The sequence below is a fragment of the Plecotus auritus genome (genome assembly GCF_963455305.1).
Source record: "Plecotus auritus genome assembly, chromosome: 5".
In the NCBI taxonomy this organism is placed as follows: domain Eukaryota; kingdom Metazoa; phylum Chordata; class Mammalia; order Chiroptera; family Vespertilionidae; genus Plecotus; species Plecotus auritus.
This window is the reverse complement of record NC_137776.1, coordinates 90145517-90170521: the sequence shown is the minus strand read 5'-3', so window position 1 is coordinate 90170521 and position 25005 is coordinate 90145517. Positions and strand designations below refer to the sequence as shown.

Below are 25005 nucleotides of genomic sequence, written 5' to 3'. Positions count from 1 at the left end.
AGATGCCACAGCAGTCCTGCTGATGACCGACCCAAATCTAGCTCCATCTTCCACCAACAGGACCTGGATTTTGTTCCTGTTGGCAAGGTGCCCAGCTTAAAAATGTGCTTCCCCAGTTCTCTTGGAGTTACTGGTGGCACCTGAACATGTCTGGCTAAGATGGTGTAGTTGGAAGTCCTTGGGGAAGGTGAGCCTTCAGAGTGAAACGGCAGGTCTCCTTGCTGCCCCTGCTTCTGCCTGTGTAAACATGGTGCAGGCCTGGTGATGCAGCAGCAGGCTGTGACAATGAGGACTGAAGTCAGATGCTGGAGTGGGAGGGAGTCTGGGGTAACAATGACATCTTTGAGCAGCTGTACCAGGCCTGGCCTGCCTAGCCCTGGGCTGCCTGTTAGGTGAGTAAAATAGATCCCTTACTTATTTAGCCACTGAAGGGTTTTGTGTGATTTTCAGTTGAACACGTACCTTGACTCAAAGCAAAGAAATATGCTTTTACTCAACAGAAGGAAAAGACGGAAGTAAGTAAGTTGGCTACTGAAGAAGAGACTGGCAGTATGATCTCCGTGTATAGCACACAGCAGATGCTCGGAAACATATGCCAGTGCCTGGGTGAATCGATGTGGACAAGCAAGTAGTGAATCTGAAGGGTATAAAGGCTTCAGGTGGTAAGATGACCTCTCCCATCATCAACTCAAGAGAAACCAACAACAAACATGGCCCGCATGCCTGCTGTTATCACAATTATCTTGGGATAAAGAATATTATTTCCCGAGTGTTCTGGTAAAAAATGCAAATAGTGTACATGAAAAGCAAATACATGTTTGTTCACCACTCAATAGATAACAGGACTCTGAGGGGATAGGTGTGGTACACACACTCTAAGGTGACCCCCAATGAGTCACACTCTGTATAATTCCCACCCTCTGTCATTCCGTTGATAACGTTACATTACAGGCATGCCTTGTTTAATTGTGCTTCACTTTATTGCGCTTTGCAGATACTGAGATTGTTACAAATTGAAGAAAAAACCCTCCACCAGCGAAAAGATTATGATTTGCTGAAGGCTCAGATGATGGTTAACATTGTTTTTAGTAATAAGGCATTTTAAAATTAAGGTAAGTACATTGTTTTAGACATAATGCTATTGCATATTAATAGACTACAGTATAGTGTAAACATAACTTTTATATACAATGGAAAACCAAAAAATTCATGTGACTAGACTTATTGCAATATTCACTATTTTTGTGGTGGTCCGGAACTAAACCTGCTATGTCTCTAAGGTATGCCTGCATATGGCAAAGGTAATCATATATGTGTGTGTTCACACACACACACACACCCCTGGGCAGACTGGAGTGAGAGATTCTTCCATGCTGACTTTGAAGAAGGAAGCTGCCATGTGGTGAGATGGCCACTTGGCAAGGAACTGTGGGCAGCCTCTAGGACAGGGGTGGGCAAACTTTTTGACTCAGGGCCACAATGGGTTCTTAAACTGGACCGGAGGGCCGGAACAAAAGCATGGATGGAGTGTTTGTGTGAACTAATATAAATTCAAAGTAAAGGAGCGGAGGGGAGAGCAAGAGAACCCTCCGCTCTTTCAGCTCCGCGGGCCAGATAGAACAGCCGAACTGGCTGGGTCCGGCCCGCGGGCCATAGTTTGCCCAAGGCTGCTCTAGGAGCTGACAGCCAGCAGGAAAACAGAGACCTTCATCCTACATCTAAGGAGATGAATTCCATTACAAGCTGGATGAGTCAATAAGCTTGGGAGTCGACTGCCTGTGCCCAGGCTCTGAGACCAACTCCAGCCAAACCTTCAGATAAGAACTCAGCCCCTCCAGCCCCTTGATTGCAGTCTGTCATCTGAGCAGCAGCCACAGCTAATCTGTGCTCAGAAGCTCTGAGATAATAAATGCGTGTTGTTTAAGCCACTACGTGTGTGGAAAATTTTTACACAGCAATAAAAACTAATACAATGGGACAGAGAATAAAGATCCTCTCAGAAGAAAAGGCGTCCTAGGACCCAGCCTGGGGAGGGCTGATCCTGGTAAAATATTCATTTCTTCCTTCATTGATTTGTCAACTACTTATTAAGAGCTACTATAATATACTGGGCACTAGGTCACAACATACAGCTTTTGTCTCTTACACCTCATTTCTTCTTTACCAGGCAGCTATAGCTGTAACTTTTCCAGTCTAGACAGGGCTGCAGGGATAGAAGGGGAAGTCACAGTTCCAGTTCCCATGATGACCTGGGCATAGGGCCAGACTTTACATACACTGACTCATCCAGACATCACAACGACCCTTACGGTATGTATTAAAATAATCATTTTACAGATTTTAAAAACTGAGGTCACACAGCAGTGGTGGAGCTGGGATTCTAAGAAATTAAGTCCCCTCCTCCTGCTCCACGTTGGGTTAGAATTTGGCGTTGGGAAAAATCAGGTCATCTGAGCTCATGTGGCCTATTTTATCAAGCAGCCTCCGCCTTGCCCTATTCCTCTCCTCAGAAGCACCTTCTTGAAAGAATTAAAACATTATGTACTTAAAAATACAACCTGTAACTTATGGCTATTTTAAAATGAAATAAATGTCGAGTGTACCTTTTTACCTTTCCTTTGTTGGCATGCTCTTCCCTTCCGATAAAGACACAGTCAGAACATCCCTTCAAACATTTCTAAATGTGAGCCTGGTGCCAGCCCTCCTCCTGGCCTCCGGCGGCACCGCTGTGAGGGATCCGTGGCATAATGCACCTGGCCTTTCTTCTCTGCAAAGCTTTGTATTCTTTTCTTTTCACTTAACATGTTACCAGTCAGAGTCCTGGCAGGAAACAGCTCTCACCCTGATGGCTCAAATGGAGAGCCATTTAGTGAAGGATGAGTTACTGAGATGTGGGTAGGTTGAAGCCATCCAACAAAGGCTGCTGAGGCACCCAGGAGCTGGCCATAGCTGGCAGCTGTTACCACTCTCCACCAAAAGGGCAGGGGGAAAATGGTGGTAGCAGGGCCCCAGAGGGCTGCAGGCTTAGAGGAGGGCGCCCAGCAGGACCTGTAATCCTAGAGGCACTGAGACAAGGATTGGATGGAGAAGATGTATCACAGCCTCTCCGTCCTCCCACCCTTCCATCTCCTGCTGATGTTCCCCATTGGCTGAACCCAATGCAGTCCGAAGGCAAGGGAGTCAGGATAGAGTAGTCGGCTGGGGTCAACTTCCTGGCATGCAGAGCAAGGCGGAGAATAATTCTGGAAGGACAAATGGAGACGAATTAGCACATTATATTATGAGCACTGTCCCATGTTGTTAAATGTCCTTTGAAGACAGTATGCTTAATGGCTAAGTAATATTTCATCATTTGGTGGGTCTACAATTTATTATTAGTAGTAGCAGCAGCAGTAGTAACATTATTGCTATTCTCACCTGCCATTTCTAGTGACTCAGTTCATGGAGGTCTCTCCACAGTTCACAGGCTTGGAGGGTCTAGGCAGGAAATATCAGAGGCCCACCCATCCCAGGATCCCTGGAAACCACCTTGAGCCATCAAGTCCTAAAGTTTCTTTGCCCAGTTGCAAGTCAGGAGAAGGCTTGGGCGGCACCTGAAAGAACAGCTCTTCAGAAAATGCAAGGCTGGGCTTGGGGCTGAGGGAGGGCGATGGACGCCCAGGGTTGGGTCTGACACTCACAAAGGTGCCTTCTCCCTAGAAAACTATTAAAGGCCAAGAGACTCAGCACTCTGGGCTTCCACCCACCCTTCTGCCTGTGGCTTCTGGGCCTTGGGCTGAGGTGAGCTTGCTCCCCCTGCTGGCCAGCCATGGCATCTGCATGAACCGGTACCCAGCCCTACTCCGGTGGTCCTGTGCATCATCAGCCCTGAGCATAGTCACCGGTATGGGCCCAGGCTCTGGGACTGCCTCCTGAAAAGTTCCCACAGGGCTTTGAGCACCAGAGGGATGCTGGGATTCACCTCCCTGTGAAACGGAATTTTTGGACTGGAACCCGGATTCTTTGTCCGCCGGAGTCGAAGAATGAATCCACGGACAGAAGGTGGTATAGCAAAGGTGGAGATTTATTGAAGAGCAAGTACAGACTTCCAGGTGGGGAGTGGGAGAGGGTCCCACAGACTTCCTGTTTCCATGGTTTATAAAGACTGAAGTTCCTGTGTTCTGATATCCCCTCTGATTGGTCAATATTCCCTTTCCAATTGGTTACTATAGTAACTCCTGAGGCCCTCCTCCCTCATTGTCCTCCTATTCCCTATGGGCTTTCTTCCTCCTTCTTTATTTTGTAAATATAGACCTCTTGTCTGCTTCCAGTTCCTTTATCTTATGTAGATGTAGTTGTTGCCTCTCCCTTGTGTTATGGAGATGTAATTGCACCTGGCTTCCTTGTCTTATGAAAATGTACCTTCTCCCAGTCTGTAGCCCTGTGTTTTTTTTCATGGACCCCAATTCTAAAAATTCCCTAAGCCTGCCTATATTCCCCTAAAATTCCTGTTTCACCTGGAATAGAAAATGTCGTGGTTAGAACAGGATCTCTTGGACATTGGTGGAAATTTACTGAAAGTGGTCTATCTACTGAAAGCCTTCATATTTTTTATTCAGCCTCACCTCCTCCAGGAAGCCTTCCAGGACCACACTTCCAACCTCCAGTGTAATATATATGCTCCCCTTTTCTGCTCCTGCAGCTTTTCTGCTGGTCTCTGATTCAGGTGAACAGTAACTTTATTTTGCTCTAATTTTTTAACATCTCTATTTTGAACTCCAATTCTGCGAGATATTGTAGTAACTTGATTTCAGTCATTTCAGGGTTTTTCTCTGTTCTTTCCCTGGGATTGTGAACTAGAGGGAGGTGGAGGGAATGCCTACTAGCCAAGACCCAGGGGATGTGGACAGCCTCTAGGCCTCTCAGTCATCTGTCCTCACACAGGCACCTGCTGAGATGCCCCTGGGCAGCAGCCAGGGAGTCCCTACCAAGAGGCCCCGCATTCCTGACTGTGGGCTTCTTTACTGGCTACATGGGATCCCTGGCAACCCCTCTGAGGTCCTGTGCACAGGGGCACAGGACTTTCTGAAAGAATAGCTAAGGAATAAAAAAAAAGCAGAACTCTTTTGACCTCTCCCCTCCCCCCACCTGGTGCTTCCCTGGAAAAGAGGTCCTGGTTCCCTCTACTCTCACATCATTGCCCCGGCTGGTCCTGTCACACCCCCGGGGGCTCAGCTCAGGAAGCAGGGCCAGGGCCCACCTCTCCCCTCCTCCCCTCTGACGGGTCTCCGCCCAGCCTGGGCAGGAAGCCTGGCTCTCATTCCCCTCCCAGATCTTTTGTCCTTGCCCAAGTGACTCTTCCTCTAACAATCTGGGAGGGATTTTGAAAAACAAAAGCCAGGAAGTGACTGCTTTCATTCTGCTTTCCTCTCTCACACTTCTTCCCTCTTCCAGGAGGAAGGGAATGCTGGCTGAACAGTGGGGAGGAAGGGAAGAAGGGAAAAGGAGATGAGGAGCCCTGGCTGGGTAGCTCAGTTGGTTAGAGCACTGTCCCAATACACCAAGGTTGTGGGCTCCATCCCCAGTCAGGCACAGATAAGCATCAACCAATGAATGAATAAATAAGTGGAACAACAAATTGACGTTTCTCTCTAAAAAATAACAAATAAACAAATAAATAAATAGTTTAAATAAGAAAAGGAGGTAAGGAAGTGGAGGAGAAACCCTCTGATGTTTTAGTCATGCCACCACACATTCCTGCTTTCATTCTTGCATCACCTGTCCTCACCCCTCCTGTCCCAGGGTTGGGGTGGGGCAGTCAGGACTTGCCCTCTCAGAGGCAGAGGAGGGGCTATCTATGAGCCCTTGGCGGCAGGCCTATCCCTGTTGGCACTAGCACGGGCCTGATCTGCAGCTCATCCTCAGTCAGTGCAAGCCATGAGAAAGATCTTAAGACAGCCAGAAAAGAAAGGAGGTAATCTACTCCCGGAAGAGAGAGTCGAAGATAGCGAGAGGCAGAGAGAAAAACAAAGGGGGAGAAATCTGCCAGGAGAAACATCCTTTGGAGAAATGAGCACTTGCCTGGAAGCTGGGAGACCCATGTGCATGGAGACCTTTGAAATGGTGCTTCCACCTTATTCTGGGCTGGTCTTTCCATTGAGACCGAGAGGCAGAAGAAGACAGAAGAAATCATGGTCTTTGCTGTTGATACTGCCTATGAAATAGCCTACTGGTAGGTGTGACCGTGGGCAATTAGTTAACCTTTTCTAAGTCTCATTTTCCTCATCTGTAAAGAATTTCCACATTGCAGTGATGGTTTTGAGGATTTGTTGCAGAAGACCAAAGAAAAACCAAACAACGCTTTTAGAGAAAAGGAGTTACACTGTTTAATATACTGGCGGACTCAGCGGAATAACTTCCCAAATCTGAGTAAAGTAACATGCAGGGGGCTTCTCTTTTATATCTTTCTGGGGTCTTTGTCCTGCAAATATAGATTATGCTTCCGGTCCTTTTCTCAGCTTAGCAAGAAGGCCCCCAGGTGTTGGGGGTCTCCAGGCCATATCTGATGGTTTGGCCTGGTGCCAGCGTTAATAACTTTCCCTCCGGGGCAGTGCACTGTTCACAGTTTTATGGCCTCTGTAACAGGTTCTGCAAGACCAGTTTCTGGGAAAGAGGCAATGACTTAATTATAGGTCATCAAGAATGTACACTGGGTTTGCTGGCACAGATCCAGATTGCTAGCCCCCCAAATATGGGTTACATTGGAATTAGCCCTTTTTAGCCTTCTCAGATTAAGTGAGAATAGTTGTGAAAGTGATACCATTGTAATTAATCCAGTTATTAATTAGCTGGAAAGGGGCAAAGAGAAGGCCAAGTTTTGTAAGCATGCCATTTGTGCAGCTTTGCCAGGAAGCTGCCCTTGAACACTCCCCAGGTAACCACCGGAAGGGACAGGACGGGGGAGAATAGACACGTGCCCAGGAAAGTCTGGATGAAAAGGGAAGGTACTTGTCTGTCAGTCACACCTGGGAACAGGTCATTGGCCAGAGTAGGCATGGCCACTGCAAGCTCAGAAAGAACTGAGATACTTAAACTCCTAAACAGAGGTGCTCTCTCTCTTGTCTCTTGCCTCTTGGCGGTTGCACTTGGCTCCTGCCTGCAGGGGCTCTCAGGTTCCTGCACTCGCCCACACACAATGGACTGCGACTAGCCCTGATGCTACACAGGACCAGCTCCACCCGGGAAGGAAACTCTGGACGCTGGCTTTGCTTCTAGCTCTGCTGAAGCCCCAGCTGCACCTCTCAGGACTGGGTTAGGGAAAGTTGACTGTGCAAACCCAGGGGTGCAATTCCATGCAAATAAAGCTTTTCACCACATCTCATCCTCCTGTGGGGGCCTCCGGAAATGCTTATTCCAGCAGCACCCCAAGAACCCCACTCCCACTGGCAATGGAGAAAGGCCATCCACGCATCTCTCTGATAACAAAAGGACCCATGGAAAGCCGGCCTGGCATGAGCATTCTCCCGAGGTGGACAAGCCATTGTTTAAATGTCAGCTCCCAGCACAGGTAAATGGAAGACTCAGTGATGTGTTACCTTGGAAGCCTGCAGGCTCCGACCATATCCTCCCCCTCGGCCCCCACCTTGTCCCCGCTTTCCTTCCAGGGCCTGGGAGCACGAGCCTCCTGTCCCCAGCTCCTGTTTCACTCCCAGCCCTGGTCCTCTCCACCCTAAAGTCCAGCCACCAGAACCAGGGAGCCAACACTTGTTGTTAAACAAGAACTTCCCGAGATTTCATGCAGAGGCAATAATGCCTGTGTACAAGGAAATGAAATCGACACTCAGGAGGAGAAAGAAGCCAGGAAGTCCCCCCGGCACAGTGATTTAGCATGATGACAGAGGAAGACAGAGGGAGGGTGTGAGGAATCAGCCGTTTCCTGGGGGAGCAAAGCCTGAGGAGCCAGACGACGAAGGCTGCTGTGCTTCAGGCACGTGCAAGTATCCTGGTGACAGAAGAGCCCGCGGTTACACAGCTGGATGCTGAGCCAGGCCTGTGGCCATGGAGCACAGGCAGAGGCAGACCCGTGCCCTGGCCCTCAGTCCTATGACGGGGTTGGTTCCGTGTTCTGGGGCAGCACCACTCAAAGGCAAGTTGGTTGTGATCTGCACCTCTGAGAGCTGTGTCTTCAGGCCTCCTGGGAAGGGCCACAGTCCCGGGAGCTGTGTCCAGCAGCCTGCAGATGTCTGCACAGGCCTGTCTGCCATAGCGGCTACGAGCGGGCCTCAGGCAGGCAGGCTCCTTCCCAGGCTGAGAGGGCTGATGTCAGCAGCAGAGGCAAGAAGATGAGCAAAGGTTTCAGGATGAAGCAGTCGTCCTTCACAAGACCCTGATAGACCACAATTAACGTCAGGCTGTGATGAAGACTAAAAGGCAGTTATTTGAGCAAAAAGGAGCTGCAGCCTGGGAGACTGATTCCGTTGCAACCTACACTGTGTTGCACGGAGACAGAGGGGAGGACATCCTTCACAGAGAAAGTCCTGCCCAGGTTTCCAATTAGTCCATTTTATGGGAATGAGGGACCAAATCGTGCAGTTCCGTTTGGACCGGGCAGTTGGTAGGAAGAGACACCAGGGCCCTGCAGGGTTGAGCAGATGGTGTCAGCAGCAGGTGCAGGGGGATGCGGGGGTGGGGGGTGGGGGTGGGGAGGGAAGCCGGGAGTTCTTCCTGGAGGCAGAGCTGTGAGGAGCCCCTGTCAGCAAGTGCCACCAGGCTCTTGTTATTCATAAAATTTGTGTCCTCAGATGACCACGGAGAGTCCATCTCAGCAGATAAATTCCTTCTCAGCGTTCATATCACATGGATCTTCTCAGGGTCCACACCCTACATAATCCAGCCCCTTCTCTCACCTCTCTCATTTCATCTCCCGCTATTCCCTGCTCCCTCTCCTGCTCCAACATCAAGCTGCCGGGCACAGCTCCTGCCCCACAGCCTTTGCCCTTGCCCTTCCCTTAGCCCGGATGCTCTTCCCCCGATTTCCACTTGGCTCCCACCCTCCCTTTGCTCAGGTCTTGGCTCCAAGGTCACCTTCTCAGCCTAGTCCTTCCTTGGCCACCCTACTTAGGAAAGCCCTGTTCCCCACCCAGCACTTCTAATCCCTCACCCACAGCTGTCCTTATCAAAATTTTATTTGCTTGTCCTAGCCAGGTTTGGCTCAGTGGATAGAGCGTTGGCCTGCAGACTGAAGGGTCTCAGGTTCGATTCCGGTTCAAGGGTACATGCCTGGGTTGCGGGTTCGGTCCCCAGTTGGGGGCGTGCAGGAGGCAGCCAATCAATGATTCTCTCTCATCATTGATGTTTCTATCTCTCTATCCCTCTCCCTTCCTCTCTGAAATCAATAAAAATATATTTTAAAAAATCTTATTTGCTTGTCCTAGCTGGGTTTGGTTTAGTGGATAGAGCATTGGCCTATGGACTCAAGGGTCCCAGGTTCGATTCCAATCAAGGGCATTGTGGGCTTCATCCCTAGCAGGGGGCATGCAGGAGGCAGCCAATCAATGATTTTCTCTCATCATTGATGTTTCTATCTTTCCCTCTCTGAAATCAATAAAAATACATTTTAAAAAATTTTACTTGCTCTGTAACTACTTATTCCTAGTTTATTGTCTAGAGTCTAGACTCTAGAATATAAAGGCGGCGATTTTTCTCCATTGCTGTTTCCAGAGCCTAGAATAGAACCTGATACCTAGCAGGTGCTCACTAAATGTGTGCTGATGAGTGAAGGGCTGAGGAGGCGGGGTGTAGATCTATGTCAGGATGCCCCCTGCAACATGGCGGTTACCACAGGTCAGTGACACACGAGCTGTCCAGTCCTCCTGGGGTGTGCAGGGCTCTCAGTGGGGACCTCGACAGCTGTCCACCCAGCCACACCCTCCCTGGGCATGGCCCCTTGGGCCAGATTTCTTCTCTGAGAACTGATCTTTGCCCACGTGCTCTTGAGCAACTGGGATTTCTGGCCACTGTCCCATCCATGCTGCCCATTCCTCGATCATGCCCATTCCTCACTGCATGCCTCCTCAGCCAGGCCCTGAAGGATGCTCTGTGGACCTGGAGATGAGGGGGTTCCACCTGCCCCCAGGCCTGAGCCTGCCATCACACTCAAGGCACCTGCACACTCTTGCTCAGTGAATCAAGCAACCCAGGTTTCAGGCCAGGCTGGAGTGTGGGGAGAAGGGTGTGGTTGCAGGGCCAGCCCCCTCCTTTTATAAACCAGATGCCAAAGTTCCTATGGTCACTTGCCATTGGGGGCAAATCCAGGAGGACTCAAAGCAAGGTGTACGGTCCAAGGCCACTCCCCTTTTGTCACATCTCATGTAAGCTCAGTAAACCCGCTCTCTTCTCCAGCAGAACAGGATACTTTATGTACAATTTGCCTCGCCACAATGTTGTCAAGTTCACAAAACAAATATAGGAAGTGTTCATGATCGGGACTTGCCCCCACGCCTCACCCTGTGACTGCACAGTGGGTGCTCAGTAAATGCGTTTGGATTGGGTTGCTCTCAGGCCCACGGATGTCCTCCTCTCCCGGGCCTCCTCCTGGCCTTCCCCCACCTCCACCTAAAGCGCAGGTGTTCAGCCAGGTGGCCAACACACAGGAAGGAAGGGCCTGCCCTGCCGACACATTCACAGCCCAGTTGGGAGAGACTGACAAGGTACCAGACAAAATGTGGTGTGAACAGTGCCTGGCAGAGCGTGCCAGGCTGCCATGGGAACCGAGGAGGGCTTGCAGCCACAGGGATGAACACAGCTCCCTACATTTGTGCATTGCTTTCAGCTTTTCAAAGAACTGGGTGTGAAGGCAGAGGTGTGTGGTGGGAGACAGACACTGAGAAATTGAGTTTTCCCATCCCAATTTGCTCACAGTCCAGGACTGTCGCCTCAGTGGAGCCCTTTCAATGGAGAAGAAAGAAGAAAGACACAAACTCACCCACCTGTGAACGAGGCATTTTAGCAGCTCCGAGAAGCAGGCATTTCTCGGTGTGTTTCTTGGCAAGGCTTTGCAGCATCAGCTGACCGTGCTGTGGAGGCTGAGCATTAAGAATCTATAGGTAAGCCCTAGCTGGTTTGGCTCAGTGGATCGAGCATTGGCCTATGGATTGAAGGGTTCCAGGTTTGATTCCGGTCAAGGGCCCATGCTGGGTTGTGGGCTCAGTCCCCAGTAGGGGGCGTGTAGGAGGCAGCTGATCAATGATTCTCTCTCATCATTGATGTTTCTATCTCTTTCTCCCTTTCCCTTCCTCTCTGAAATCAATAAAAATACTTTTTTTAAAAAAAAGAACCTGCTGGTCTGCTTCCAGTGAGCAGAGTCCTCGCCCTGTGAACGAGCCACTCCACCCCCACCTCTAGTTTAGTGCCCCAGTTACATGCTTGTCTAAGCAGAGGGACCTTAACCTGGTGGTGGTTTGGGTCTTAAGTGTGGCATTGCAGCAGGAGGGGTAGGGAAGTAGGTAGTCACAAATAACCCCAAATCTGGGCCTTAAAACCATGAAGGTTTATTTTTGCTCTCACTACATGCACGTCCGTGGGTGGGCAGGTCTCTGCTACAGCCATCCCCACCTGGGGACCCAACATCTGGAGGCCCATTGGGAAAGGGAAGATGGAGACACCCTGGCTCCTGAATGCTTTCATGTGGAAATGATGCTATGATCTAACAAATCCACTGGCCAGAGTGGGTCCTGTGGCCATGCCCCACTTCAAAGGGGTAGGGAGTAGTGGGAACAGAACCTGGTCCACTGTGACGTTCACACAGATGGCAAAGCATGGGATCCATCCCTGCCAGTCACCTAGGGTCTTAAGGCTTTCCAGGCCCCACCACAGGTGGGGCTTAACCCTGGGAGAGAATGGGACAGGGCCAGGGAATTAATATCACCCTTATTAGGGCTAGACTTCCAAAGGCTGCCTGGGGCATGGGGTGTGTGTGTGTGTGTGTGTGTGTGTGTGTGTGTGTGTGTGTGGTATGTAGATTGCATGTCCGTGTGTGTACTTGTCAAGGCTCCCATTGGTGTGCAGAGGTCACATGCGTGGGCCACGTGGTTCCTGCAGCAGGCCTTTGCTTCAGGCGTGGCCCAGGCCTTTTGCCATAGAAGGAGCTGCATGGATTTGAGAGGCTTCACTCCTCAGGCATTTAAAGATATTAACCTGCCCAGCCAGTGTTGCTCAGTGGTTGAGCATCAACCTATGAACCCAGAGGTCACCAGTTCGATTCCCAGTCAGGGCACATGCCTGGGTTGCAGGCTTGATCCCCAGTGGCAGGTGTGTAGGAGGTAGCCAATCTATGATCCATGATGTTTCTCTCTCATCAGTGTTTCTATCTCTCTATCCCTCTCCTTTCCTCTCTCTCTAAAAAAATCAACAAAAACATATTAAAAACAAAACAAAACATAGTATTCGTATTTTTTAAAAAAGATATTAACCTACATGTTGGCTTACCCAAAAGCAGTGATTCTCAAATTTTAGGGAACTCACAGATCACCTCAGGGACAAGCCTGTGAGCGATGAGGCTTCCTGCACTTGCCCACACCAGGTCTGACTCAGGGGTTCTCAGGTGGGCCTGGAATCTGCATGCCACAGAGTCCCAGGTGGCTCAGAGCTTCCCATTCTGAAAGCTGATGGAATTTCACTCTCCATCTTTCTCTCCTTAGAGGAAGTTTACAAAGAACCCAATGTTCAGAAGAGAGCCCGCAAGACAGCATCATCTCCCTGTATGACAAAATGACAAAGCAGTGACCCAGGGACTGAGCTGCTCCAGCTGGGGCTCCTGGGGCCACATGTGCTACTGCTTTAAACCTGCTCAGTGAGAATGCCCCAGCAGGGGAGTGGGGCTCCCCGGGGTCTCCAGGAGGCTTTGTCACTTCACAAAAGGACGCTGCCGTCCCAGCTGTAGAAACCTTAGGTGACCCTACTTCCCCAGTTAGGCTGCAGCCTTGCTAGAGGAAACAGCACTGGCTTTGCATGAGGGCTCAGGAGTATCATTCTGGTCCCACCAGCAAGAGCTGTGTGTCCTCGGGCAAGTTACTTAACTTCTCTGAGCCACTGTTTCCCATCTGGATCAGGACACAGCCTGGCACAGAGCAGCTGCTCCAGGCATGGGGGCTGTGACATTGGTCTGTGGAGGGAGTCTCTGAGAGGGCCTGGGGAAATATGAAAGCTCCACCTACCAAAAGCCACCCCTGCCACCTCTGCTGAGGACCAGCCCAGCATCAGCCCTGTCAGGGGGCGTGGCCCCAGCACCACAGCAACTTCCTCCTTAGACCACAGGGCATCCTGCTTGCTGGGCCTCCTTAGTTGTCTCTAGGCCTCTAGCCTCTGCCCTTCCCCACGGCTGTCTGTTCTGCCTTCAGGTTAATGTAACCTCTGAATAATTTAGCAAATCTCCCCTTGCTCAACTGAAGAACATGTCATGAGGCAAAACAAAATTGAATCATATGTATGCAAGCATTTCCCCAACAGCTGTCGCTGGCTTATGCAACAGATGGCTCCCGACATTCATTTGGCTGGTGAGGAGGCCTCGGGGAGCAGGATCCAGAATGGAGGGGATGGGAGTTAGGGAATGAAGGAAGCTGAGTCTGCAGTTAGGAGGTGGGCCAGGGCCTGAGTGGGGCCGCTGTGGCCCAACTCCCGAGGGTTCCCTACAGCCCAGGCCACTGCACAGGCTCCTCTGCAGGGCTGAGTAGGACCCAGGCTGGGACAGCTCGCCCCCCAGGACCAGCAGAGAACGATCAGTGTGCCACCAGCACCTGGGGGTCGCTGCCTGAGGGTGGCCTCCAGCTGCTACCGGGAGCAACATCAGAAGGTGCTGGAGGCCCCTTTTGAGGTACCCTTTCCAGAAGGGGCAAGACTGAGGTTCAGAGGCCTTGCTACAGCAGCAAGGGTCCCCTGTGGGTCCCCGAGAACGCTGGGCTGAGCTGAGCTTCACAGGCCAGCGCGTCTGGGTCCACGTACCTACCTCTTCACGCCCGGCACAAGTCACTCCTGTATCCGCAGACTTCCTGAACACCGACTGTTTGGCGCTGGGAGTAGGAGAGTGGATGGCCCTGGGCTGCCCTTGGAGAAGTTCCAAGCTGGTCTGGGAGTCAGACACAGGAATAAGACTGCCAGGGGGTTGAGGACGCTGTGGAGGGCAGCACTGCCAACCCTGGCTCACATCAGGTGATTACCTGAGCCATTTCCAAAGGTGCCACCTGAGCCGCTTCCCAACCACTGTGCTGTGGCGAATAAAGGTAGACTCACTTGCTCAGCTGTCCAGGTGCCAGACGCTGTTCACAGCGCTTTACAAATACCAACGGTGTTACATTCTTAACAACACCCAGGAGTGGGCACTGCCATAGCGCCACTTATGGATGGAAACGGAGGTGCAGTGAGGATAAGAACATGCCCAAGGAAGTAAGTTGCAAAGCCAGGATCTTAACTCAGGTGTCTGGTCCTGAGGCCAAAGGCTGCCTGGAGTGGCCCAGATCCAGCCCCTGGCCAATGGCCCCCGTGGACCCAGTCTCCTCGGACCCCGACTCCGCTTCTTTCCTGCCTCAGCAAGTGGACAGGCCCCTGTCTCAGGCCCGTGGGACGTCTCAGGAGCAGAGGGAACTGGCAGGGGCCTCCCATGTCCAGCTCTGGGAGGTCATGGGAGTGAAGCTCGGGGACCCAGGACAGTAAGGGAGGCCTTCTATTGGGAAAAGGGGCTGGGCCCTACGTCTGCTCACAGGTGGGGCACACAAAATTCCACGCTGACATTGACGTGGGGTCTTGGAAAACCGAGCCAGTGAGCAGTGTCTACCTGACCGTGCCGTGGGAAAGACACAGATTACAGCCAGGCCGTTAAGGGTCCCTGCCCATGCACCGGTCAGCCCGAGGTGTCAGGCTCTGGCAGGTCTTGTCTGATGACAAGTACTATCTGTACGATCATCAGAAGGTCTGATTATGAAGCAGCAACACTGCTGTCTGTGTGCTCTCACCCCTTCCCCTCTTTCCACGTGGGCTCTGGCTCCAGTTTGCCCCTTCGCCAGGCCTGCAGTGCCCGCAACCATCCGCTGCAGCAGGTGGGGTGGGAGGGAGGGTAAAGGCGGGAGAGAACCTGGGTTGATCCTGGAGGTGATTTACCCTTGAGGCGCAGCAGGGAGCAGGGCCCTCGGGGAAAAGGCTCTAGGGGCGTGAGTTGGAAGAACTCCAGGGCCAGGGAGGCTTTGAGTCCAGGGGGCTCAGGCAGCACAATAAGCATGTTCTCCCAGCCTGCGAGAGCTCCGGGCTGAGTTAGAGGGTGCAGGGCGGAGAGCAGGGGGAGAGGCACACGGGAAGGAGCAGGCAGGGTCCAGCCACGAGTACCGGGGCTCACCTCCATTAGCCTTTGTTCGGAACAATCTGTGATGCTTTACAGACCATGTTTGTTCCTCTTCCTCACTCTGCCTCAGTCAGGGAGCTCTCAAGCATCCCTGTGGGTTGAAAGGCTTCACTCATCATCATCATCAGTAAGAACAACATTGTGTTCCGAGAAGGCATCATCAATGAGGGAGGAGCATCGTGCAGGAGACAGAGAGAGGGCATCTGAGAGCTCCGCCGTAGGGAGAAGGGGCGGAGGGGGCACCCCAGACACCAGCTTCCAAGCCTGATCCCCGCAGACATTCCTCACCCACACCTCAGACCCAGTCCACCAGCACATTTCACCTCTCACAAACCCATTCTTCATTGCCTGCTCGGGGAAAATGGAGATGGGCACGCTAAACATCTCCCTCCCCACCCCCACCCTCTTCCCGCTGGCACAGTACCATCTCCTAACTGCAGCCCGGATCCTGCTTCTTCCATCCCCACTGCCACCGCCAAGTTCAGGCCACCACCATCTCTCTTATGTTACCATGCCTTCTCTTGCTAGAACATTCTCAAAGGCTCCCACTGCACTTAACAATAAACCCTGGAAATCTCGCCATGGCCCACAAGGCCCTGCGTACTCTGGTCCCTGCCAGGCCCCTCAGCCTCATCTCTCCCCGCACCCTCCCTTGCACTCTATGCTAGCATGCTGGGTGCCTTATTTTTTATTGTTGACAGTATTACAGATGTCCCCCACAATTGGAGCAGTTATTGACTTATTGCCTCACAATTACAAATCCATTCTTCATTGCCTGTTCTGAGAAAATGGAGACGGGCATGCTAAACACCTCTCCCCAGTTGGCACAGTGTTGGATTTTGTTAGGAGAGGGCGCTGGAGGGACACTGGGGCAGGACTGGACTTTTCTCTTCCTGCTTCCATTGTGCCCCTTTTGCCGGGCTCTTGCAGGGCCGTTGCTCCTCTTGCGGGCTCCTCCTGGGTGTCGGGGCCCTGCAGCTGCCCTGGCAGCCCTTCTGTGGCTCTCAGCAGAGTGCTGTTGGTGAGGCCCCTTCCCACGGACCCCAGCATTCCCTCAGGTGGCTTTGAATCAAGTTCCGAAGTGGGGCACCTGCTGTGGATGTCTTCCCTGTTATTTCCAGCAAGTTCTGCCAGTGTGGCACCTGACTGAGCAGCTTCTCAGCATGAGCCATGCTGGCACCTTCTCCAATGAGGCCTGCCTCTCAGCCAGGGCAGGGGCAGGGGCTGCTCCTCATGTATTCCTAGAGTTCTCTTCATTTCTATAAGCTAATCCTCATCACTCTAATCCCCTGTTATAACGGCAATAAGAACTCCTTACAGAATAATAATTCTTCATATTGAACTTTTCTTGTTCAAATTCCTGTGCGGTGTCAGTCCCTGGTTGGGCCCTGACTACACAAAACCACAGAAACCGTCGCAGTTCTGGCTTTTGTAGAGGCTATGTGCACATACGTGGCCTGTTTCACTCAGCGAACTCGGGATAGTGCTAAGAGCATGAACGCTAGAGTCAGACTACCTATTTCAGATCCCAGGTCTAGCACTGGCTGGTGGAAAACCACTTACTCTCTCTATGCCTTGATCTCCCCATCAGTAACATGGAGATAATAGGATTGCTGTGGGGATTACATAACTTAATACATGTAAAGGGTCTGGCATGTCACTGTTATATGCCTTTGATATTATCAGCATTAGCTTTTATTAACTCACACTTAGGGGTTTCAGCACCAGGGTCCCCTCTTCTGGGAAGTCCTTCCTGCCCACCTCCCATCCCAGGCTGTTAGGTGCCCCTCCCCTGTGCTCCCACAGGAGTCTGTCCCTCATACTCCTTCACTGCACAGATCTCACTGTGTTATCACTGCAGGGTTACTTGTCAGTTTCTTCTGCAGGACTGCAAGCTCCATGAGGGCAGGGCATCCTCAGGACCTCCTTGCACCTGACTGAGGGGGTAACCTGTTAGTTCAGGTCCTCTGAGAAGCGGACACTGAGACAGGGCGACCGAGGAAGAGATGTGTTGGGGGAAATGCCTGTGAAGGATAGAAGGGGAAGGGACAGGAGAAGGTGGGGAGAGCCTTCAGCTCACCATGCAGGTCTGACACCTGTGGAGGAGAGAGGGAAGGAAGGAGGCTGGGTAGGAAGGGTCTCAGGTGTCAGAGCAGTTCTAAGAAAGATCTGCCCAGGCCACTGGCACATCCTTGAGCCTTAGTCCCTCCCTGGAGGATTGCTACGGTTCACTGGAATGGGCCTGAGTTAGTACTGCCACAGTGATCAGGCCTTTGCTGGAGCAGCCCGCAGGAGGACAGCCTGGGTGAGAATGTGGTGGTGGATCTGGAGAAACAACAGCTGGGGCTGTCAGTCAGTTCTGCTCCCACAGCAGATCCCAGCAGCACATTTTCATGACTGACACAGTAACTGACAGACAGAAGGTTGGCTACATCCCAAGGATACAAGGCCAAAAGCAGTGAAACCAGAGTATGTCACCTTGATGCAGGGAGGAGTGTGGTCCATGGACTCCCCCTCAAGTAAGTTGTTGTACATATATATAAATACACATAGTGCTAAGTTTATATATATATATACATATATACACACACACACACACACACACACACACACACACACACAGGGTGTCCCAAAAACACAGGGTGTCCCAAAAATGTGTACAAAATCTAACAGCTAATAGCGCAATTTTGAAAATAAAATATATTTTAATAAACACTGCCTTTATAATTATTCAAAGTGTGAGTATACATTTTTTTAGGACACCTATATATTGAATGTATAAAGTCATTCAAAATTCTACCATAGCAGAATTACTTTCAGTGTGTGAAATTTCTTTCCAAGTCTTATCATGTTTACATTATTGCAATCATTGTGCAAGTAGTATTTCATATTTTTAAATATTTAATATTTATAACTAATATTTCCATGTTTTTATAATTATCTTCATAATTACAACTTTTAAAATGGTTTTATTTTATTTTTACTTTTGTTAATCCTCACCTGAGGATATTTTTCTTAGAGAGAGTGGAAGGGAGGGGGAGAGACACAGAGAGAGAACATGAATGTGAGAGAGACACATCGATTGGTTGCCTCCTCGCACATGCTCTGACCAGGGCCAGGGACTGAGCCTGCAACTGAGGTACGTGCCCTTGACTGGAATCGAACCCAGGACCCTTCAGTCCATGGGCCAACATTCTATCCACTGAGCCAAACTGGAGTGACTGGACAATATTCAACAAATGGATGTACCACAATTTCCTAAGTTATTACTGTTCAAGATTTCCATTATTCCTATTTTTTCGTGTTATAGTTAATGCTCTTATATACACACTAGAGGCCCGGTGCATGAAATTCGTGCACAGGGCGGGGGGTGTCCCTCAGCCCAGCCTGCACCCTTTCCATTCTGGGACTCCTTGAGGCCTTGGCTGGAGCAGCCCGCAGGAGGACAGCCTGATAGGATCGGACCTAAACGGGCAGTCAGACATCCCTCTCACAATCCAGAACTGCTGGCTCCCAACTGTTCACCTGCCTGCCTTCCTGATTGCCCCTAACTGCTCTGCCTGCCAGCCTGATCACCCCCTAACCACTCCCCTGCCAGCCTGATTGATGCCTAACTGCTCCCCTGCCAGCCTGATTGCCCCTAACTGCCCTCCCCTGAAGGCCTGGTCACCCCTAACTGTCCTCCCCTGCAGGCATGGTCACCTATAACTGCCCTTCCTTGCAGGCCTGGTCCCCCCCAACTTCTCTCCCCTGCAGGCCTAGGTTCCCCCCAACTGCCCTTCCCTGCAGGCCCGGTTGCCCCAACTTCGCTCCTCTGCCAGCCTGGTCACCCCTAACTGCCCTCCCCTGCAGGCCTGATCACCCACAACTGCCCTCCCTTGCAGGCCTGGTCCCTCCCAACTGTCCTCCCCTGCTGGCCATCTTGTGGTGGCCATCTTGTGTCCACATGGAGGCAGCCATCTTTGACCACATGGGGTCAGCCATATTGTGTGTTGGAGTGATGGTCAATTTGCATATTTCTCTTTTAGTAGATAGGACTAGAGGCCCAGTGCATGAAATTTGTGCACTGGGGGGAAGAAAGGGGGAGGGTACCTCAGCCTGGAATGCACCCTCTCGCAATCTGGGACCTCTTGGGGGATGTCCGACTGCCGGTTTAGGCCCAATGCAGGATTGGGCCTAAACCGGCAGTCGGACATCCCTCTCGCAATCTGGGTCCTAACCGCTTGCCTGCCTGCCTGATTGCCCCTAACTGCTCACCTGAAAGTTACTAGATCAAAAAAGCAACTTTATGATTTTATCAAGTTTTGCCAAATTACTTTCTAAAAACATCATGTCAGTTAATAATGTGTATTAATTGTATATTGCTACATAAAAAATACCATAAAACTAAATGGCTTAATACACATTTGTTGTCTCACTGTTTCTGTGGATCAGGGATGCAGACATGGCTTAGCTGTGTCCTCTGCTTTAGGGTCTGTCGGGCTGAGATGAAGGTGTTGCTGAGGCTGGGGTGTCATCTGAAAGGCTGGCTGGGGAAGGATTCTCTTTCATGCTCACATGGTTATTGAGGGCTGTTGGACTGATGACCTCAGTTCTTAGCCAGCTGTTGGTCAGAGGCTGCCCTTTGTTCCTTTCCATGTGAGTCTCTCCAACAAGGCAACTTGCTTTATCAAAGCATGTATCTGAGAAGATAACATTCTACCAGCAAGATAGAAGTAAAAATCTTTTGTAACTTAATTAAAGAAGTGACAGCTGCTTAATGTTGCTGTATTCTATTGTTTTAAAACCAAGGGGAGCAAAGGAAAGGATGACACCAGATCAAGAATTCAAAAGCAGAGACCAGTGGGAATCACCTTGGAAGCTGCCTACACAAACATCAACAAGATTTTAGGGATTTCAAGATGGCAGCAGAGTAGGTGGGAGCTACATTCACTTGCTCCTAGGATCAAACTGGGATTACAACTAAATTAAAATACAAACATCCTGAATAACCAACTGAAGACTAGCTAGGGGAATCTTATAACCAAGGATTCACAGAAGCCACACTGAGACTGGCAGGAAAGGTGGAAACGTGAAAAGGGCTGGCTTTGTTCCCACAGGTGGTGGCTGAGGTTCCAGAGAGATATCACAGTTGACCCTCTTAAAGGGCCAACACACAAAATTTTGTTCACAGGCACTCACCCTGGGCTCTGGCAAAGGGAGGATGGACCAAACTAGAGTTGCCTGAGGAGAGTCTGGGATTTGTGGCTCTGGGGAGAGAGCTGAAGGGACAGCCCCCAGGATCCCTGTGCTGAGTCATTCTTTCATACTTCAGATACCATCTTCCTTGGGTGGAGCACTCCCCTCTGTGTGGCCTGCACCAAAGTCCTTCCCAAGAGGCCCAGAAACAATACACTAGTGGCCAACTTCAGACAACATCAGAGCAGGATCCGATAAGCTTCACAAACAACATATTGAAAGAGAGATCTTAAAGGGAACCAAACCCTGCTGAGGCAAATTCCACTTCATGTGATCAGCACCTGCACAGCAGCTTGCCATGGTCAAGGTTGAGCCTCACAGTCAGTCAGGGTTGATCCCACATACAAATGGGCCAAAGCAATCAAGACTCAATTACAAGAGGGCCCACATAACACACAGAAGGGACATTCCTAGAGCACTGATGATCAAGGAGATTGTACCGCTAGATTTCACAGGCTACCCCATGAACACTGGGAGTCATAGAAAATCCATCTAATACATAAAAACAAACACAAAGAGGCAGCCAAAACGGGGAGACAAAGAAACAGGCCACATATGAAAGAATAGAAGAACTCTCCAGAAAAATAGCTAAATGAAATGGAGGTAAGCAATTTATCAGACATAGAGTTCAAAGTAATGGTGATAAGGATGCTCAAGGAATTTAGTGAGAACTACAACAACATGAAGAAGGATATATAAAAAAGGACCAGTCCAAAATGAAGAATATAATATATGACATCAAGAATATATTGGAAGGAATAAAAAGTAGATTGGATGAAGCAGAAGATCGAATGAGCAATTTGGAAGACAAGATAGAACACCCAATCAGAGCAGCAAAAAGAAAAATAATTAAATAGAATGAGGATAGTTTAAGGGAACTTTGGGGCAACAAGAAGTGTAACAACATCCACATCATAGGGGTACTGGAAGGATGAGAGAGTGAACAAGGGATTGAGTACCTATTTGAAAAAATAATGACCAAAAACTTCCCTAACCTGGTGAAAGAAAAACACACACAAGTTCAAGAAGCACAAAAGTCCCAAAAAAAGATGAACCCAAAGAGGCCCACAGCAAGACACATCATAATTAGAATGGCAAAGGTTAAAGACAAAGAGATAATCTTAAAAGATGTATGAGAAAGACAATTACCTACAAGGGAACTCCCATAAGATGGACAGTTGATTTCTCAACAGAAACATTTCAGCCCAGAAGGAATTGGCATGAAATAGTCAAAGTGATGAAAAGCAAGGACCTACAACCAAGACTACTTTACTAAGCCAGGCTATCATTTAAAATTTAAGGGGAAATAAAGAGCTTCTCAGACAGAAAAAAGCTAAAGGAGTTAGTTACCACCAAATATGTATTCAAGAAATATTAAAGGGCCAAGAAGAACAAGAAAGAGGAAAAAAGAAGGAGGAAGAAGAGGAAGAGGAGGAGGAGGAGGAGGAGGAGAAAAAGAAGAAGAAGCAACAGAAAAACATAGTTAAAAGAATAAAATGGCAATAAATATTTCCCTATCAATAATCACTTTAAATGTAAACAGTTTAAATGCTCCAATAAAAAGATATCAGATAATTGAATGGGTAAGAAAATAAGACCCATAATAAGCAGTCTACAAGAGACCCATCTCAGAGCAACAGATACACAGACTAAAAGTAAAGGGATGGAAAAATATATTTCATGCAAATGGAAATGAAGAAAAAGCTGGGGTATCAAAACTTATGTCTGACAAAATAGACTTTATACAAAGGCTATAGTAAGAGACAAAGAAAGACACTACATAATGATAGAGGAAGCAATCCAACAAGAGACTATAACCCTTGTAAACATTTATGCACCCAACTTTGGAGCACCTGAACATGTAAAGCAAATCTTAGACATAAAGGAAGAGATTGACAGTAATAGAGTCATAGTAGGATATTTTAACACCCCATTGACATCAATGGATAGATAGTTCAGACAGAAAACCAACAAGGAAATGGTGGTCTTAAATGACACACCAGATTAGGTGGATTTAAATAATATCTTTGGAGCATTTAACCCCAAAGCAGCAAAATATACTTTTCAAGTGAACATGAAACATTTTCTTTTTAAAAAATAAACGTATTTTTTATTGATTTCAGATAGGAAGGGAGAGGGAGAGAGAGATAGAAATATCAATGATGAGAGAGAATCATTGATTGGTTGCCCCCTGCATGCCACACACTGGGGATTGAGCCCACAATTGGGCATGTGCCTTGACTGGGAATCAAAATGTGATCTCCTGGTTCATAGGTCAATGCTTAGCCACTGAGACATGCCAGCAAGGTGAATGTGGGACATTTTCTAGGACAGACCACATATTAGGGCAGAAATCAATCATAGGAGAAAAAACAATAACAACAGAAAAACACACAGAGACATGAAAGCTAAATTACATGTCATTAAACAATGAATGGGTCAACAGTGAGATCAAGGAAGAAAGCAAAAGATACCTTGTAGCCGAAACCGGTTTGGCTCAGTGGATAGAGCGTCGGCCTGTGGACTGAAAGGTCCCGGGTTCGATTCCGGTCAAGGGCATGTACCTTGGTTGCGGGCACATCCTCGGTGGGAGGTGTGCAGGAGGCAGCTGATGGATGTTTCTCTCATCGATGTTTCTAGCTCTCTATCCCTCTCCCTTCCTCTCTGTGAAATATCAATAAAATATATTTAAAAAAAGATACCTTGTAACAAATGAAAATGAGAACACAACAACCCAAAATCTATTGGACACAGTGAAAGCAGTCCTAAGAGGGAAATTCATAGCATTACAGGCCTACTTCAAGAAACAAGAAAAATCTCAAATAAACAATCTCACTTTCTACTTTGAGGAACTGGAAAGAGAAAAACAATTAAAGCCCAGAGTGAGTAGAAGAAAGGGAAATAAAGATTAGAGCAGAACTAAATGAAATATGGTCTAAAAAATATAAAACATCAATGAAATCAAGAGCTGGTTCTTTGAAAAGATAAACAAGATTGACAAACCTTTAATCAGACTCTTTGAGAAAAAAAGAGAGAGGACCCAAGTAATTAAAATCAGAAATAAAAGAGGAGCCTGGCTGTGGTGGCTCAGTGGTTGAGCGTTGATCTATGAACCATGAGATCACGGTTTGATTCCTGGTCAGGGAATATGCCCCAGTGCAGGCTCAATCCCTAGTAGGGGTCTTGCAGGAAGCAGCCAATCAATGTTTCTCTCTCTCCCTCTCCCTTCCTCTCTGAAATCGATAAAAATATTTTTTAAAATAAAGAAATAAAAGAGGAGATTAACAACTGACTCCACCAAATAAAAGGGATTTAAGAAAACATTATAAACAGCTATATACCAACAAATTGGACAATCTGGACATAATGGATAAATTCTTAGAAACATACAATACAACCTTCCAAAACGGAATCAGGATGAATCAGAGAATCTGAAGAGACAGATTACAACTAGTGAAACTAAAGTAGTAATAAAAAAAATTTCCAGATCAGATAGATTCACAGGTATATTTTACCAAACATTTAAAGAACTAACACCTATCCTTCTCAAACTATTCTAAAAAATTCAAGAAGAAGGAAGACTCCAAAGTTCACTTTATGAGGTCAGCATTATCCTAATTGCAAAACCAGATAGAGACACTATGAAGAAAGAAAATTATAGACCAATATCCATGATGAACATAGATGCTCAAATCCTCAACAAAATATTAGCAAACCAGATACAGGAATACATTAAAAAGTCATACACCATGATCAAGTGGGATTTATTCTGGGGATGCAAGGTTGGTAAATATCTGCAAATCAATAAATATGAAACAGCACATAAACAAACTGAAGAATAAAAAACAAATGATTATATCAATAGATGAAGAAAAAGCACTTGATAAAATCCAGCACCCTTCTATAATAATAAAAGCATAGTATGCTAATTAGACCAGATGGCCAAACAGCAGAACGACTGTCCGGATGAAGCTGGGGCTGTGAGGATTGAGCCCCTTGCACAAATTTTGTGCATCAGGCCTCTAGTTTATGATAAAAACTCTAAGCAATGTGGAAATAGAGGGAACATAACACATATATCAATGTAATAAAGGCCATATTTGACAAACCCACAGCCAACATCATCCTCAAAAGTATTTCTCTTAAGATTGGGAACAAGACAGGGATGTCCCCTTTCACCACTCTGATTCAAAACAGTACTGGAAGGCCTAGTCACAGCAATCAGACAAGACTAAGATATAAAGATCATTCAAATTGGAAAGGAAGAAGTAAAATTGTCATTATTTGTGATGACATGATACTGTATATAGAAAACCCTAAAGATTCTATCAAAAAACTTCTAGAACTGAAAAATTCAGTAAAGTAGCAGGATACAAAATAAATATCCAAAAATCAGTTGC

At 48.5% G+C, this 25005-nt stretch overlaps 1 protein-coding gene across 1 annotated transcript in view; it reads right to left on the bottom strand.

Annotated features, from left to right (window-relative positions):
• Positions 1 to 964: 964 nt before the first annotated feature.
• TMEM177 (transmembrane protein 177) overlaps positions 965 to 25005 on the bottom strand; it is a 46919-nt gene continuing 22878 nt past the window's right edge. Inside the window, exon 3 of the mRNA XM_080668151.1 lies at positions 965 to 3242. The gene's annotated coding sequence lies outside the window, so the exon portion shown is untranslated. The remainder of the gene's footprint in view (positions 3243 to 25005) is intronic.